Here is a 17,605-nt window from a genome sequence, read left to right as displayed (position 1 = left end):
CTGTCCTCGGGCTGATTTGGACTCATTCCCTGGAACTCCTGTGTTCATACACACTAGGTAGGCCCGGGGCTTGGCTTCAGCTGGTCCTCAACTGTGGCCACCATCAGAGGCCTCCAGACTATTCTTCCCTGCCCCCCAGCCTGTCTTCCATTCAGTGAAAGCACATCTCCCCAGGCCCTCCTCTGCTCACAACCCTCCATGGCTCCCCAAGGCTTCCGGGACAGAAGCCAAGCCTGGCATTCAGGGATCCTCAGGGCTCACCCCAGCTGCCCATCTCCCCTCGCCTCCCCCACTCCAGCCTGGCCATCATGCTGTGCTCCATCTGACCTGCCCTGATCCCAGTTGAAACACAGCAGTGGTTTGGGCCTCTGTGTCTTTGCTCATGCTGTTCCCCTTGCCTGGAACATTATCTCCATCTGATTTTCACCAGCAGTGCTGTCCTTAGGCTTCTACACTCTCCATAGTGGACCTTCTTTCTTCACCAGCCTCCTACTTCACCACACACTCTGGACGGGGGTTGGGGAGGTTCCTCTGAGCTCCGCCACCCGTGCTCCCACCCCCCAGCCCCCAGTGCTTGCCCCATCACCGTGCCTGGCGCACTGGTCAAAGTTCCCTTTCCTTGAGGCTATGAGCAACTCTAAGGCAGAGGTCCCACTTTGTTTCTTTTCTTTTCTTTCTTTCTTTCATTTTTTTTTCTTAAAGATTTTATTTATTTATTTGAGAGAGAGAGACAGTGAGAGAGAGCATGAGAGAGGAGAAGGTCAGAGGGAGAAGCAGACTCCCCGTGGAGCTGGGGCCTGATGTGGAACTCGATCCCGGAACTCCGGGATCCTGACCTGAGCCGAAGGCAGTGGCTTAACCAACGGAGCCACTCAGGTGCCCCCGACTTGGTTTCTTCACTGCTGCATCCCTGGCCCCTAGCACGGACCCTAGCACCTAGTAGATGCTCAGTAAATAGGGACTGACCAGAGGAGGAAAGAGTAGAGCTTAGCCTTGCCGGCAGAGTGACCAGCAGCTGCAAAGCCTCCAGGTGGAATGATCTGCTGTGATGGGTGACTGTAGGGAGGCCGGCCGGACAAGGAGGAAGGTGAGCAGGGCTCGTGTGGGAGGCCTAAGCAGTTGGAAAGGGAGAGATTCAGCTGAGGCGCTGAAGAACTGGGCATCTCTGTGTCACCTGCCAAGTGCAGTGCCATGGAAGGGGCCACGCCTCTTCCACAGCCTCAAGCCAGAGCCTGCCCTCCCTTTCACCCTGTTCTTTCACCCCGAGCCCTGTGGCTTTGAACAGACAACTTGCAAGCCACCTTCTGGCGAATGACAGGGCTGGTCTGGAATTTCCCGCTGAGAGTCTGTGATGGGTTGGCTTCCCAGTTGCTGCTTCAAGGGTGACCTGGGCCCGGGGTGGGTGTGGCCACTAGGCAACCATTGATCCAGAGCCACCAGGGCCTTGGGTAAAGTACAGATGGGGCCTCATATCCCATGTCACGGGAAAGCTGTCACCCAGTGGACTGCTGCCAGTTGCATGTGTCCAGGCCTCCCTGACCCCTTCTACCTTGTCCTCCATGTAGCTTTGACCCAGGCTGGGTGTCAGAGGGAAGAGGAGGTTTCCAGAGCTATAACGTGTTGACATCACTAATATCTCTCATTTGCTGGGTGCTTTGGTTTGGGAGATTGTCCTTGTGGCATTCCAGGCCAGGCCCAGGGCTTTGTATACCATTGGTGGTCCATAAATGTTTGCTGCCCGTTAATGATGAATAACTTGCAGGTATTAAGCAATGAGTCACTGTTTTACTAACAAGGGTCTAAACAGAATAATGCATGAAGAGTTACTTATCCACCAAACCAGGGACTCTTGTATCTGTATAATCACAGAAGCTGGTACAGTTGTTGCCCCCACTATACTGATGAGTAAATTGAGGCTCAAGAGAGGACAGGACCATACAGTCAATGAATAGAAGAGTTGGAATTTGAACTTTTGTATGTGGACATCCTTAGTCTGATATCTCCAGCCAGCTGGGCGGTATCTGCTCTGTGCTGGGCATGGGTCAGACCATAGTCCCTGCCCTGAGGGTGGGGACAGATCTGCAGTGTGCCTCCATCAGGGCTCTGTCAGGAAGCACGTCCTGGAAGAGGTGGCATTTATTTAGGACCTTAATGATCAGGGGGCGTTGGGAAGCTAGAAATATGGGATAAGCATTCCTGGTTGGCTTACAGCCTGAGCAAAGGCCCAAGGGTATGCGGTATGAAAATTACAAACTCTTCCACCACTCAATAATGAAACCATCGTATTGACCATATCCTCCTGAAGGCCCTCCTAAGAACCTCAGCCTCTGAGCTCACCCTCAAAGCCAGTGGTGGCTCCAGGCAGAAGGCCGCACCTGTGCTTACGGACCCAAGACGTGTCCCAGTAGCCCCTGCCTCCTTCAAGAGAGTGTGTAGGAGTATGAATCCTGAGGGCTCACACATACTAAGTGTAGATCACCTGTTTCATCTTCAGGAGAGCCTTCTGAGAGAAGCACGATCTTTAGCCCATATTGCAGATTGGCACACTGAGGCTTAGAGAAACAGCATGCTAATCATCCCATATACAAGAAATGGCAGAATTGGGACTCAAACCCAAGTCTGTGGATCCAAAGTCCATGCTTTTAAAACCCTCTGTCCTCCCAGGTCCAGAAGAAGCCCAGAACTTTCGCTTGAACTCCTCGGGATGAGTGGTCTGTGATTGCAAATATTTAACATTTAGCTCACTGGAAGGAAAAAAAGCCTTTCCCCCCCTTGTTTCCAAGGCGTAACAATTCCCATCAATGGCTAATACCGAGCTACCCATGTGACATCATGGACCTTGGAGTTGGAGAGATGAGCACAATTAGCTGCTTCAAGTGCTAAGAGTCAGTTGCAGCACCCACCTGGTGACTCTCCATCCCCATCTGGCCTGTGTGGCCGGTGAAGGACTTCAGGAGTGAATAAGAGAAACCAAGAAACTGGCTCCTCCAGCCCCGGGGCCCGCCCAGAATCCCAGGAAGCTGCGGTTAATCTTTAAGTCAGCCTTGCAAACAGGAACAGTTGTTCTCCCCGCCCAGGCTGGCTTCAGGTGCTGGCTCTGACTGGCTGTGGGACTTCCAGCAGCTGCTTCCGCCTCTGGCCTCAGTTTACCAACCATAAGAACTATCACTAGCTGATACCATTAGCTGAGTGCAAGCTTGGCCACCCTCATCCCTGTCCATTCTGACCTTCCCAGGAGTCTTCTGTGGCCACGTTTACTTCTGTTTTGCAGGCAAGGGGATGGGGCTGGGGAAGTCAATGGGTTTGTACAACATGCCCCAGGTGGGCAACTGGTCTAGATTTGAACCCAGATCGGGCTGGCTCTAGGCCTTGCTCGTTCCTGGTCTCTTGGAGGCGCTATTGTGCTCTGAGGCCTTTGCCTCCTATATTCTAGGGTTTGCCTCCTATATTCTAGGGTTCGCCTCCCAGCCTCTCTCAGGAGGAGAAGCCTAGGCCTGGTGCTATTGGATCTGGCTGGGCCTTAGTTTCCTATCTGTGAAATGGGAGAACTTTCAGAGAAAGAGAGAGGAAGCAGGTGGAGGTACTTAAAGCTGGATTCAGACCCACCCCTCCCTGTGCCATGATTCCCAGAGGACAAGTGAAGAGCCAAATGTGGGGTGCCATTCTGGAGCATGGGCTGGGAGGTGCTGGGGGTAACATTGCTGGCATAGCATTTGGGGGAGTCTTTGTGGCATAAAGCAGCACTTCCTTATGTCCCCTTTCTCTGCTGAACTCTTGGCCCCCTGCATCCAGATGTAATTTGCCTCCTTATTTCCTTGGAAGTGCGATTGCCGCTAAGTACTGGCTTCAGCCCCCTCATAAGCAGGAATATCTAGAACTCAATGACTTCTGATGAGCTGCCTTAGTTAGTTTCGTTTTTTAAATACACATTAAAATGAACACCTGTTGGGGCACCTGGGTGGTTCAGTTGGCTAAGCATCTGACTCCAGTCATGACCTCAGGGTCCTGGGATTGAGCCCCGAATCTGGCTTCCCATTCAGTGGTGAGTCTGCTTGTCCCTCTCCCTCTGCTCCTCCCCCCTCTCTGCTCATGCTCTCTCTCTCTCTCTCAAAGAATAAAATCTAAAAAAAAAAAAAAAAAAAAAAAAGAAATGTTCCTCCTCCCCACTCTGCTCTTCCTTCCTCAATCCTCAATCCTTACTTTGGGAAACAGGTCAAGGCCAGGGTCCAATGCTTGATTTTCAACTTACTTCTCTGTGCCTCAGTTTCTTCATCTGTAAAATGGGGATAATCATCAGTCTGCCCAGCCTAGGTGTTGTTAGGAATAGATCCTAGAGTTGACCTGAGCCATTAGCCTGGTGCCTGGCAAGGAGTGAGGGCTTCATTAGCGCTGACCTTATTATTATTATTATTATTATTATTATTATCGGTAATTGCGAAAAGTGGATTTGGGGTAAACAGGGTGGGTGGGTTGGGGGCTGTTAGGGAGGGCATTTTGGCTTGAGGGCCTTTTGGGGTCCCACAGGGTGGGGCGCTCTCACGGGGCAGGGTGGGGGCAGGGTTTCTGTGCCTCCGCCCCCGGCCCTGCCCCTCCCGGACCCCCGGGTCCGGTGGGGTGGGGGGGTCCCCATGTGGGTCTCTCCTAGGTCACCGGCGGGGAATCCGTCCCCGCTCCCTTCCTCGTTCCTCCTCCTCCCGGCGGCCTGCCGGGCCCCTCCTCCCTGCTCGCGCGCTCCCTCCCTCCTCTTCCCCTCCCCGGGCCGCCTCCTCCTCCTCCTCCTCCTCCCTTTCTCTCTCGATCTGTCTCTCCCGGCCCGGAATCCATTCCGGCCTGGGAGCCGGAGCGGCCAGGCCGCCGTCTGCCCGACCCCTGAATGTCCCGCGGTCTGCCCCCGCCACCCCGTGCGTCTGTCTGCCGGTGCGCCCGCCTACCGACCGGTCCAGGTGAGCCCCCCCCACCCCCCGCCCCTCCGCGGACCCCCGGTCCCGGGCGGCATGGGGGAGCCCCCGCCAGGGACCACCGTGGTGGCGGATCGCCGGGCCGCGGGGGGCTCCTGTCCACCCCTCCAACCTCCACCCCCGGGTCCGAACCGCGATCCCGGAGCGCTGGGCTGGCGCACGGGGACCTGCCCGGCGCGGCCTTTTGTTGTGATGCCGCGGGGGGAGGGGGCTGGGCGGGGGGCTCGGGGGTCCTGTCGGCGCTGGGACCACCTCCAGCTCACCCTTCTCCTGCAACCCCCTGAGAGCAGGAGCCAGGCCGAGCCCCCGGGGCCAGGTCTAGGCCAAATCTGAAATCTGAGCCTGTCGGCGCCGCCTCTGGCCGCCGCTGCCGGGCCTGGCGCCCCCGGCCGGGGATGGGAGGTGGAGAGGGGGCGGGTAGGGTGGGCCTGGGGGCGCAGAGCCAGGGGCGCGGGGCCGGGGCACCAGGACCTCCCTATCCTACTGGGGCTTAGGGTAGGGCCTGGTGCCGCCGGTCTGCAAGGGACTGGGCCACACTGTTGGTCCCTGCTGCCCCCAGCCCCCCAGCCTCGCCCCTGGCAGGCCCAGCCGCTTGCCTGATCAGAAGTTGGCAAAAGTTTTGGGTTTTCTTTACCAGGCGGGGTCCATCTCTCTGCCTGGGCTTTGGCTGGGGGTGAGTTTGAGTGCCAACGGGGCCAACCACTTGCCCAGCTCTGTGTGGTCAGAGGACTGCCTACCCTCTCTGATCTCGGGGTCCTGATCAGTGGCAGGTGGGTCTGGCTGTGACTCCTGGGGAAGGATGGGGGTGGACAGAAGAGGCTCACCTGTGGGGTATCAGGTCTGCCTCTGGGGCCTTCAGGCTGAGCGGACAGTGGGCAGAACAAGTGAGGCTTGGCCAGGTGGGGTCCAAGCTTCAGGACCTCCACAATGGGCACAGTGGTCCCTGGGTTACCTGCGGGGAGTCCAGGCCCAGCCACAGTGCCGCTGACGTCAGACTTGGTTTCAAGAAGAGGCCAGGCTGGTCCTGTTCCTGACCCTCTTCTCAGCCCCCTGGCCAGGTAGACAAGACACCGAGACTTCTTGTCTCACTGGGTGACCTGGGCCAAGGGATGACCCCTCTGAGCCCCACATGTGGAATGGGAGAATCGACATGTGGGAACCTGGTATGTAGTAGGTGCTCAATAAATGAGCGCTTCACTGGATGAATTGCTTAAAGTGGGTGGGGCCGAGGGTGCAGGTCCTGTGGGACTCGTGTCCAGAAGAGGATGGATTGGTGTCCGGGAAGCCATCTCATCACCCCTTGAGAAGGAGACAGCTCCAGCACAGTCCCGCCGGCCAGCAGCTGTGTAGCCTCAAGCTGCTCACTGCTTCCTCAGGCCTCAGTCTTATTAGGTATAAAACAGGCTGAATGGAGAAACTGAGGCTCAAAGAGGGGAGGCGAGTTGACCAAGCTCACGCAGCTTGACCCCAGAGCTTCAGAGACCCCAGTCTGGCTGCCCTTGTACCCCTCTCCAGTGTTGGGGGAGCAGGGCTTTCCCAGTCTGGGGCCGGGCCCACAACAGTGGTGGAAAAGATGGATGAGTGATCGCATGGAAGCCGTGAGGCCCTTTTGGTGGAGGGGTGATGTGGTGTGCCTTGGTGATGTGGTCTTTCCACACAGGGAAGTGATTTACAATGTGTCACCTCTCTCAGCTGACTGCCTGCCTAGGCCCTCCTGGGTGGCCCCTGGGCTTTTATCCTGAAGGTGTCCCTGCCAGCGTTGCCCTCTCCTCTCTGAGCTGCTTATCTGTTCTTGCTCTTGAAAGCTTAATTTCAGGCCCTCCTCTTCCAGGAAGGCTCCCTGGCTCTGCCTCCTCTCCCCAGCCTCTTCCTGGAGCACGAACTCTCTCCACCTCACAGCATTGTGCCTGCTTTGGCTTCTTCCCTGATTGTGACCTGGTGGGTAGGTGGGGGGATGTCTGGTTCCCTTAAGCCCCAGGAGCCAGGGAGTAGATGGTTCAGTGACCTGATGACAACTACCCACCCCACCCCAAACCCCTGGTCCTCAGTTGACCCCATTTTCCCAAACCTGCTTATATGCAAATATCCATGACCCTGTATGAGCTTCTGCTGTATACTAGGAGCTTCTAACTCAGGCTGAGCAGTGTGGTGATGGGGTTAGTAGTGGGAGTTGTAGGAGGCATCAGTCAGGAGGCTTCCAGGAGGTGGTGCTCAGGGAGAGCAAGAAGTTTGCTCAACAAAGAAGGAGGGAGGGTGTTCTTTCTTCCCTTCTATTCAGACACTTCCCAGGGCCTCTGGGGTTGTGGAGTGTGGTCAGTCTGGGTAGGTCCTTGCTGCGGAGTTGTGAACAGGTCCCCGGCCTCTCAGATATTTGAGTCTAGAGTGTGAGCCAAGTAGCAAACAAGTTGCCAAATAAATTAACATATAATCATAGATGCGATAAGGGCATAGAGAGAGAGGCGTGGGGTACAGGGGAATCTAGAAGGAAGTATGTAGGAGCTGGCCAGGCATGGAGCTAGGGGAAGGGCTTGCCAACCAGAGGGAACTGCATGTGCAAAGGCCCTGAGGTGGGGGAGTATGTCTTGTTATGGAGAAACAATGGGAAGGCCTCTGAATCTAAGAGTGTGGAGAATTAAGGAAAGTGGGTGAAAGGTGAAGTGGGGGGTGTTATGGGGGTTGTTATCAGCAGGCCTGGACGATATGGGGCTGTGTGGGCCTTGGGGAGGAGTTTGACCTTCATCTTCACACAAGAGGCTAATCGGTGTCCCCTGTGTGAAGAGCCCCATGCTGGAGGCAGTGGGTACGGAGCTGTTCAAGGCACCTGGGAGGAATAAATCTGTGGGCTGGACTCCAAGCATTCTGTGGGGGCCTAGATGAGGAGTCAAGAGGAGGAGGCATTTGAGGCTGGGCTTTGAAAGTGGAGTAGGAGTTCACTGGCAGGAAGGCAGGAGAGGGGGGCAGCCAGCTGTTGGGGTGGTGCATGCAGGGCGGCCAGAGGCTAGCAGTGAGGTGGGAAGCAGGCAGCTGGAGACCAGAGGTATGATAAGGGCTCAGGAGTCAAACAGATCTGTGTTTGAATTCTGTCTGTCTATACTTGTCGTATCTTTGGGTCATTCGCTGTAACCTTCTGAGACTTACTTTCTTCGTCTTGAAAATGGAGACAATAAATATCTCCCTATCAGCTGACAGTTAAAGGAGGGCTGTACAGCCCCAGTGCATGGGGCCAGCAGATGCTTAGGGAGGGGGACCTGCCTTGAGTGGTATTCTACTGGGTGGCTCAGTGGGCCCAGTGGGTCTGGCCTCGTTGCCTGTGTGGTGAAGGCTTTAAGCAGATGAGCTCGTGGAGTCTGAAGGTGCTGGTCTGGGCGGGAATGGCCTGGGAAAGCCTCCTGTGTGCTGGGGGATTTGAGTCCTGCTCTGCCCTTTCTGCGCAAGGAGGCTCAGCTGGGGAGAGCACTACTGGTCTGCCTCCGCCCAGCTTCCCGAAAAGCCTGCCTTAGGTGAGATCGATCCATTTTCTAGATATAAATAATAAGACCCCGAGTGGAGAAGCCACTTTCTGCCTGGGTCGTGTGGCTCCCACACCTCTCTCTCCCCTTGGATCCCTACTGCCCTTTGCTCCTGCCCACCCACCGCTCTTACCCTCTTATCTCCATAGCCGAACACCCTGGTTTCCACTCAAGCCACTGGGCAGGGCAGGGGTGGGGGTGCAGGTACTTCCTCTGGGGCGCCTCAGTTTCCTCATCTGTGAAGTGGGATAATATGAGTCATGGCTTCTAGGATGCCCCAAGGGGACTGAAACAAGGCATTTAGCACACATTGACTAGATGAATAGGGGTGGAGAAGACCCAGACCCTCCTCAAGTCCTTCCTCCTCTGGCAGTGGACAACCCCTTCCTGTGACTCAGTTTCTGAAGCTACAAAGTGGGCCTGGAGCTTACCCTTGATAAGGTCAAAGGGAGAGTGGGATGAGATCGTCTCTGCCTTTACCTGGGGGCTGGCCCTGCATCACAATTCGGTGAAAAGCAGGCCCAGTGCATGCTTCCTTCCCTGGTGGTCAAGGTCCCGTTCCCACTGTATGTCCAGAGGAGCCTCGGCCTCAGCACACCTCCCCTGTGAAGATGGAATCTGCTAATTTCTCCCGGTGCCTCAAATCTACTGGATGCTCAGTAAATGGGACATCTTTCTCCCTCCCCTCCCTCGTCGGGGCTCAGATCGTATTCAGTCTTAGGATGGCCCAGGCCTGCGCTGCTGTGTTGAGAAGGCTTCTGAGGCCCAGTCTTGGCTTCCCGGGAAAGACTGCTGTAAGGGATTCGTAATGTCTGCTATTGGCAGATGATTTGAGCATGTTGTACACACGCCATGGGTTTGTCATGCCTGGTCTGTTCTGACCTTCTCTTTTCACAGATGGGGGAATTGAGGCCAGAAAGACCCAGGACGTATTATCCAAGCTGGGAGAAAAAGGCCTGTCTCCTGTCTTGATCTAGGCCTCTCCCGACTCAGCCAGCCTGCCCCTTCCCACGGGACAGCTTGGGTGGGGCCGAGTCAAGGGGTAGATGAATGGGGAGGATCCCAGAGCCCACGGCCAGAAGCCAAACCCCCGTTCCCTGGCTCCCTGCTATAGGACCTTGAGCAAGTGACATCCTTCTAACCTGGGCCTCATTCCCTCTCCTCCCAGCAGAACCACCCAGGGGTTTCCAAAATAAAATGAAGAGTGTCTCCTACCCTGGTCCTCAGTTTCCTGCTCTGTGTGGGGAGGACTTTTCCCTCACTGAGGCTGTGCGGTGGGGATCCTAGGTGCGGGGGGTCCTCCAGGGCAAGCCTGACGGAGTCCTCTTTGAGCCCACGTGGGGCTGTTAGAGACTGTGGGAAGGAGTCCTCTGGGTTCCCAGACCCGCTGGGCTGCGAGGCTGGCACAAGCTGACTCCTGGTGCTGGGGGTGGAGGTTGGGGTGGTGATGGTGTCTGGAAACTCAACCTGTCTATTCAGGCCTGATTACCTTCCCTTGGACTGCCTTTTACTCCATCTGATGTGGGTGTTCTCATGTCATGCCCTGTCCAGCCAGGTCACAGCAAGGTGGCCCATTCCATCCTTTGCCCCAGCGTGGGGTGGGCAGAACTTTTGTTACCATTACACAGGAAAGGAAACTGAGGCTCAGAGGGGACAAGGGCTGGGGCCACCATCTCCAGCACAGCCCAGACTTCTGGCTACTGGGTGATTTGTAACATCTGATTCCCACGGAGTGGGCACCCAGCTTGCCTGAAGTCTTTCCCAGGTATAGGGTTGGTGTGTTGCTGGGAGCAGGTGGTCCTGACTTTCTGGGCTTCTGGTTCTGGCTGATGGATCTCCATTCAGATCTGGAGTACTGGATCTTGTGGGAGCTCCCAGGTACTTGGATTGATCTCATGTTTACTCAGTGGATACTTGTGGGAGTAGATGTAGCAAAAGGCTTTTGGAGCCCATTGGTTCTGGGTTCAAATATTGACTCTGCGTTTGCTGGGTAGGATTGTTGGAAAACAATTGCTTGGGGCCTTAGTGTCCCTGTCTGTGACACGGGGATGACAGTGCCAGGGCCAGCTTCGACAAGGTGGTGTGAGGGTCAGCTGGGCTAATGTATGGCTGCTTTGGCTGAGTCCGCACACGGCAAGTGTGCTTCATGGTTCTGAGTGCCTGTGCTTATGAAGGCAATTTCCTGACAAGGTGGGAATTCTGGATGGGAATTGTGGGCCAATTGATTGGGGGAATCCCTGGGGCTCCCACTGGTTGCTTGTGCCTGTGGCAGGCTTGTCCCATGGGACGTGGCTGAGGGGAAGGTTAATGAGAAATAGACTTTTTTTGTGACCGGGTGGATTGGAAATGACCAGCGTCATCTAGCCTCCCTGAGCCTTGCTCCTGCCTCTGCCCACCTGTGACTCACCCACCTGCGGCTGCACCCCCATTTCCCTTGTACTCAGGTGGCACTTTAGCCTTTCAGAGTGCTTGGCTGTCTCCCTGTGTGTCTGTCCAGCCTCTGTGCCTGGCCTCTGTGGGCCCACTGCCCAGTGACCGTCCTCTCAATGCTTGTCTAAGTGGCTAAGATACCTCTGCTTCTGGAAAGTTCTTAGTGACCACCCTCTGTGCCCCAACCTGAGTCCATTCATTCCTGCTCTGCGCTTTGCTGCCTCTTCTCTGCCTTCCCTCATGGCGCTGACACATTCTGCCCTAGATGGCAAGTCATGGGGTTCTTTTTGCCTCAGCGGGAACCATCGCTCTGGGTACCGCCCTTGACAGTTTACTAAGCGCTTGCCACAGCCCCCTTTGAGCATCCCTGGCAGGGCCAGGAGGGAGGCAGAACCATTGTAATTCTCTTCATTTGGCAGATGAGGAAACTGAGGCCCCAAGTCAGGGTCACCCCAGCTGGTCTCTCTGCTTGCATGGATGGGACTAACCCCTCGCCCACCCCATGAACCCACCATCTGCCGAGGTGGGAGCCCCTCTCTCAGAGCCCCGTGAAAGGATTTGAAGGTGCAGAGAGGTTAAGTGACTTGTCCGAGGTCACATGGCCTGCAAGGCTGGCAGAGCGGGGAGGCTTCCTTCTAGGACTCAGGGACAGGTTGTGCCCACGTTCCCACCCCTTCTGAGATGCAGCTGTGATCCTGAGGGAATGGTGACCGGCCCCCGGGGTTCCTTCAGAAGTCACTGCATGGTTGGGCCCTGGGTCTATTCCCAGCGAGTGCCTGCGTCTGGTCCTCCCAGCATCCTGTAGGGCCGCCATTCTGGCCCCCTCTCACCTGACTGAGGCTCAGACAAGCAAAGAGACTTGCCCAAGGTCATGTAGTTCACAAATTTGCACCCAGGACCCTGTGAACTCTATAGGCCAGCCCCGCCTCATCCAGGCCAAGCCCTCCTCTGCCTCCTGTCTGACCCCTGACTCTCCTACAGCCCCTCCCTGGCATTCCTCTCAGGGTGGCAAGGCCAGGAGACTGCTCTGGGAAGCTACCAGCCCCCAACCCCAGGGCTTCTCCTCTACCTCTGACTGCTGTCACCCACAAGCTGTGTGACTGTAGTGAGTCAGTTTACCTTTCTGTGTGTCAGCTTCCCTACCTGAAAAATGGGCCTAATGACCTAAGTCATGGGCTTGTTCCAGGGATCAAGTGAGGTGCGCAATGCTGTCAGCAAAGCCAGGACGTCGTACGCGCTCAACAAAGTTTAGCTGCTTTTTTTTTTTTTTTAAAGATTTTATTTATTTGACAGAGATCACAAGTAGGCAGAGAGGCAGGCAGAGAGAAAGGGGGAAGCAGGCTCCCCGCTGAGCAGGGATCCTGATGTGGGGATCGATCCCAGGACCCTGACACCATGACCTGAGCCGAAGGCAGAGGCTTAACCCGCTGAGCCACCCAGGTGCCCCTAGCTGCTGTTTTCTTGTCATTTGTATCGACTTGAAGAGGAAAGGGTTGACAGTCAGATGCTCCAGCTAGGAAAACTGAGATTCAGAGAAAGGAAATAGCATCCACCAGGCCACAGAGAGATGTCAGGTTCCTGGGGGCAGATTCCACTTTCCAGATGGGGAAACTCTTCCCTCCCAGGACTCAGTTTTCTCATCTGTGCAGTGGGTTTGTGCCTATCGTCGGGAAGATAGTTCTGTCACGTCAAACCAGTGTGGTTTCTTAGTCAGCAGCCACCCTAGGGTGGGGGTTGGGGGAGGTGAGGGCTCTGGTTTAGTCTGGTGGGGGCTGTTCCCTGTGCACTCTGTCCCTGAATTATGCCAAATTCTCAAGGCTGGGCCTGCCTAGAAGGGTGAACCAGGCTCGGCCAGGCCTTTTGGAGGCCCAGCTGCTCCACCCGCCGCCTCTGTTGTATGCCCTGGGCACGTGGCTTCTCTTACTGAGCCTCAGTTTTTCATCGGTGACATGGGGGCAGACTTCTTTCTTCACTGGGCTGCTGGGAAGACTGGATAAGCTCATTTTCTTCCAGATTTCTGCCCACGCCAGGCTTAGAGAAAGGCCCCAGCTAGTGGTTATGGTTATGACCATGGGCAGGACTCTGGTAAGAAGGGGGAATAGCATTCCAGGCAGAGGACCCATGTGAGCAAAGGCTCAGAGTTAGGACAGTTTAGGGAACACCCTCCAGTTAGGGGAGGGTAAGTGGGAGTGGACTGCCATCTTCCAGGAATTGGACTGACCCCGAGGGGAGGGGTCAGGGTGTCAGCAGTGACTGTGGTGACATTGACCTTCCTGCCCTCCAAACTTCAGATTTCCTTTCAGAGCCTTGGGAGCAGCCACCTGTTCTCCCCACCCCCCTCCCTGCCAGGTGTTCCCGAAGGCCCTGGAACCAGATGAGCCACAGTTCTATTTGGGGACAATTCTGCTGTTCCCGTTTCTCTCCGGTGCCCTAGTTTTAGAAACGACGTGGGCTTGGTTACCAGTTGGCCATTTGCAGAAGGCACCCCCCACCACCACTCCGCCCATACCTTAGATCTGTGGGAAGCATGGCAAAATAGGGCTCATTACCGCCTCTGGGAGTTGTTCCTGGCCTCTGTCCCTGGGTTCTCTGGGTAGGGATTGGCAGCTGGACTCTTGATGACCCGCTGCTGGTGTCTGGGCCTTGTGCTGGAGTCTGGAGACCCCAAGGGTTGCACCCTGGGACCAGCCCGTACAATGATCAGGGTCATTGCCGTACCACAGGGTGGGCACTGTAGGAACTGTGGCAGCCCATTACAAGGCCAGGAGGGCTTCCTAGAGGAGGTGCCACCTTTAGTCTTAAAGGATGAGCAGGAGCTCACAAGGGAAAAAGTGGTGAGGGCATGCCAGAAAGAAGGGAGAGCCTGGGTGAAGATCTGGAGGTAGGAACTCATCTGGTGGGTGCAGGCATAGCTTGGGAAGGTGGGGAGTGTCAGCTCATGTACAAGGTAGTTAGAAGGTGACTAGACTAACCAGGCTAGACCTCAATACCTTGCCAGGCTTTGCTGAGGCCTCCTGCTGAAGGTGTGAAGGGAAGACAGAGAGGGTCTTCAGTGCTCAGTTACTGTTGCCAAGTGAAGGTAGTCCAGGGAGGCTGGGGTTCCAGATAGGGATCAAGAACCCCTATCTGGGGCAGAAGGTAGAGGCTGGTTTGGGGCCTTGGAGGGAGCAGACCAGGGAGGACTTCCTGGAGGAAGTGGTGCATAACATACCTGAAAGGATGGGATAGTTCTCTGTGGGGAGATGGACATTCAACCGAGGCCTGAAGGTGTGGGATGAGCAGCTCCTCTTGTTGGACCCCAAGAAGTGGTGGGGTTTTGACTTGAGAGGTGTTGGTGCCCGTCCACGGAGAGCCCTGAGCACCTGCTCTGGGAGTCTCCGTGCTGTCCCTGGGCCTGAGGAGAGGCTGCTGGGCACGACTGATTCATTTGGCCTTGTGGCTTTGGTGAGGTGGCCCTGTAGAGAAGGTGGGTGCTGGCCAGACAAATGGCAGGTCTGGGATTGATGAGGGAGCAGCAAGGTGAGGGGTGGGGTCCTCAGCCCCTGCTCTGCCTGCCTGGACATCCTTTCCCTGCAGAAGCCCGCCTGGCAGGAAGTGGTGGAGACGTGTTGGGGCCTGGCTGGCCGATTCTGAAGGTGCCTGAGACATGGGTTGGGCATGGGGCAAGGGCTCTGGGTTCAGGGCCCAGCCTCCCTGCCTTGTTGGCAAACCTTGCCAGGGCAAAGGTCTCCCTGCTTGGGTGCAGGGCTAGGCATGGTTGTCCATTACTGCCTTCAGAAAGGCCCCTCCCCCCTCTTGAACCCAGAGGGTCTGTACTCCAGATGAGGTGGGTTGAGAATCATGGCTGAAGATTCTGGTGCCAGATGGGCATGGGTTTGAAACCCAGCTTTGTTCTCTGTGGGCCAGGAGACCTTGGCAAAGTATCTTTGCCATTCTGAGCCTCAGTTTCCCCATCCGCAAAATGGGAGTCACCCTAGAGTCTCCTAGGGCTGAATGAGATTTCAGAGGACTGCACCCAGCACCGTGCCCACCCCTGGGGTCTGGCTTTCGAGCCGTTGGCCGGGCTGACCAGGGTGGTGGGACCTGCTGGGCGGCTAAGGGGTGGCTTCTGGTCTGCCTGGGCTCAGCAGAGGCACTGAAGACAAAGCCCCTTTGTGGTGGGACAGATGGAGCCTGGGAGCCCCCGTCTTCGGGCCACCCGCCCCTCCTCCTCATCCAGTTCCCCCGGGGGAAGGAGCTTCTTCAGAGAAGATGGGAAATGAAAGTTGGGCTGTGCAGGAGGAAAGGCCAGGCTGGCTGCAGCTGCAGAGGCCAGAGCCTGGCTGGTGAGCTCGGGCGGATCCCTCCCTTCTCTGGGCCACCTTCTCAGGGGACTGGGCAACCTTGGCAAGTCCCAAGCCCCGTGTGTGTGCCCTGTTCACTTATCCATACATCCAACCATCCACCTATCTATCTGTCTATCCATCCGTCCATCCATCCATCTGTCTGTCCATCCGTCCAGCCATCTATCTGTCCATCCATCCACCCACCAATCCATCCATCTACCCATCCATCTATCTATCCATTTGTTCCATCCATCCACCCATTCAGTAATTACCAGATATCCACCCCATGCTAGGTCCTGTGCTTTCGGCTAGTGTCCACTCTGGCCGGGTGGTAGCCAGGCATCCTGGCTGGTGACTGTTTCGCCTATTCCACGTGCTGTAGACATTCACCTGTGAGACAGGAATGGTCCCTGTATCCCTCAGCTGTGCATTCTCGCCGTGAGCTGTGTCATCAGAGCTGTGGGCCGTGCTAGGAAGGAGAAGTTGAAGGTCTTTGCCTGGGCTGGGGGAGGTCAAGAGAGGCCTTGTGTGAGGAGGTAGCTTTTGAAATGAGACTCAGAGAGAGGGCAGAGCTGGTTGGGTGTGTTGCCATTTAAACAGGTGGCCAGGAAAGGCCCTCTGAGCCCGTGATGTCTGAGTAAAGCACCTGAAGCAAGTGAAGGAGGGAGGTATGGACGGGTCTGGGGACCGCGTGCTTTGGGCAGAGGGAGCAGCAGGGGCAAAGGCCCGAGTGAGTGTGTGCCCTGGGTTCTCAGGGAATGGGGAAACAGCGGACAGTGTGAGCAGATCAGAAGGGGGTGGGCCTGGGAGAGTCCTCTGTAGGCCATGGGAGGTCCCTGGGAGGACTTTGTCCTTTGTGTTGTTGGGGCTGTGAAGCTGAGCGTGGTTAAGACTGACATTCCAGAAAGGCTCTCTGCCCCCAGTTGGCCAGCTTGGAGGAGGAGACTGGGCCGGGACTAGGGGGGTGGCCATGGTGAGAGGAAGTGGCTTCAGGATGTGTTTGGGGGTGGGACCAACAGGACTCGGAACTGGGTTGCATGGGGGCAGGGGGAGTCGTCTCTCCTCTCTTGGGCTGCTGGTGATGAGGGCCTGAGTCCCTGTCACAGACAACTGTGGTTTCTGGTTTATGATCATTTCCTCTCCCCAGCCCATCTGGAGGCACAAATTCCCAGTGCCTCCTTCACCTTGTCCTGAGGGCTGGACTGAGCCATCCAGTTCCTACACATGAGGTGAAATGGTCAAGACCCTGCCCATTTTACAGATAAGAAAACCGAGGCTCACAGTGGTATACCCACTGCCTGAGTTACACAGCCAGGCAGGGTTGGCGCTTGCCCTCTCAGGACTCCATGGATCTGTGGATCTGGGGACTATGGATCCTGCCTCCCCAGTTCCAGCTCCAGATTTCTGGGGGATTTCTTTCCTGCCCTGAACTACTGAGGGGGGAGAGAGGCTGCTCAGTGCGACCTCTGGTGTGGGGTCAGGAGCCTGGGCTCTCCCTGGCCACGTGACCTGGACCTCGGTTTCCTCTGCTGGGGGTCCCTAGCTCCTAGTGGTGCTGGGAGGACCAGACAAAGTGAGGCATGTCAAGTGCCAGGTCTGATGACAGGCATACAGTAAACATGAAGTAATCAGCAGGTAGTTTTATTGTTGTTGTTTTTGTGGGGAGTAAGGACATGTGTGTACGTCTGGCCTCCGGCTACGTCCACCCACAATGCGGGGCTTTGGGGCAGACCTGCGGTTGCCCAGTGGTGTCTTCTAGGTGACTCCGCACTAGAGGATTGAGGGTTGCCCTGGTCCCTGGGGAGGCTGGTCACGAAGCAGGTAGGGAAAGAGTGGGGTTTTACACTGCGTGATGCCTCGGCCCGCTCCTGCACCACTCACTTCCCGGCCTTGCCCTTCCCTCTAGGGCTTCTAGGCTGTGGGCAGGTGGAGGCAGATCCTAGCTGGAAGGGATCCTGCCCTCTGCAGGGCGGGGCAGGGCCTGGAGTCGGGAAAGAGGTCCCCTTCCTGCCCAGGAAGAAATCCGAGAGCGGCAGTAGCTGGCATGGTTCTGTCTCTGTGGGGCTGGGGTTAGTGGGAGCTCCAGGGTCCACTTAGCCTTTGCCTTCCCTGGGCTGCGGGTCCTGCCCCCAGCAGCACCCCTGCACCCCTCGGCTGGTGCCAGCCCGAGCCTGCAGCCCCCGCTCCACCCCGGCTGCACTGGCGGAGCCGGTTTGAGGCCTGCCAGCCCCGAGCGTGTCTGCTCCACGAGCATGGGACCAGACATGTTGAGGCAGCCCTGGCCCATGGATGGTCCCTGGCTCCCCCTTGCCTTGCTCCTTGCTCACTCAGCAAACATCCCCTGGTCCCTGTTATGTGCCTGGACCCCGTTCTATGCCTGGGC

The 17,605-nt window shown here is 56.5% G+C and overlaps 1 protein-coding gene across 4 annotated transcripts in view; it reads left to right on the top strand.

Annotated features, from left to right (window-relative positions):
• Nucleotides 1-4,746: 4,746 nt before the first annotated feature.
• The window catches only part of SRC (SRC proto-oncogene, non-receptor tyrosine kinase), a 48,949-nt gene continuing 36,090 nt past the window's right edge, over nucleotides 4,747-17,605 (top strand). For 3 of the 4 annotated variants that reach the window (XM_032845736.1, XM_032845737.1, XM_032845735.1), the window contains exon 1: nucleotides 4,747-4,943. The gene's annotated coding sequence lies outside the window, so the exon portion shown is untranslated. The remainder of the gene's footprint in view (nucleotides 4,944-17,605) is intronic. The other variant, XM_032845738.1, reaches the window with a different exon arrangement.

The sequence above is a fragment of the Lontra canadensis genome, unplaced genomic scaffold (assembly GCF_010015895.1).
Source record: "Lontra canadensis isolate GAN:19392208 unplaced genomic scaffold, GSC_riverotter_1.0 scaffold169, whole genome shotgun sequence".
In the NCBI taxonomy this organism is placed as follows: domain Eukaryota; kingdom Metazoa; phylum Chordata; class Mammalia; order Carnivora; family Mustelidae; genus Lontra; species Lontra canadensis.
Note: the sequence above shows the minus strand (reverse complement) of the source record. Positions and strands in the feature narration are given on the sequence as shown.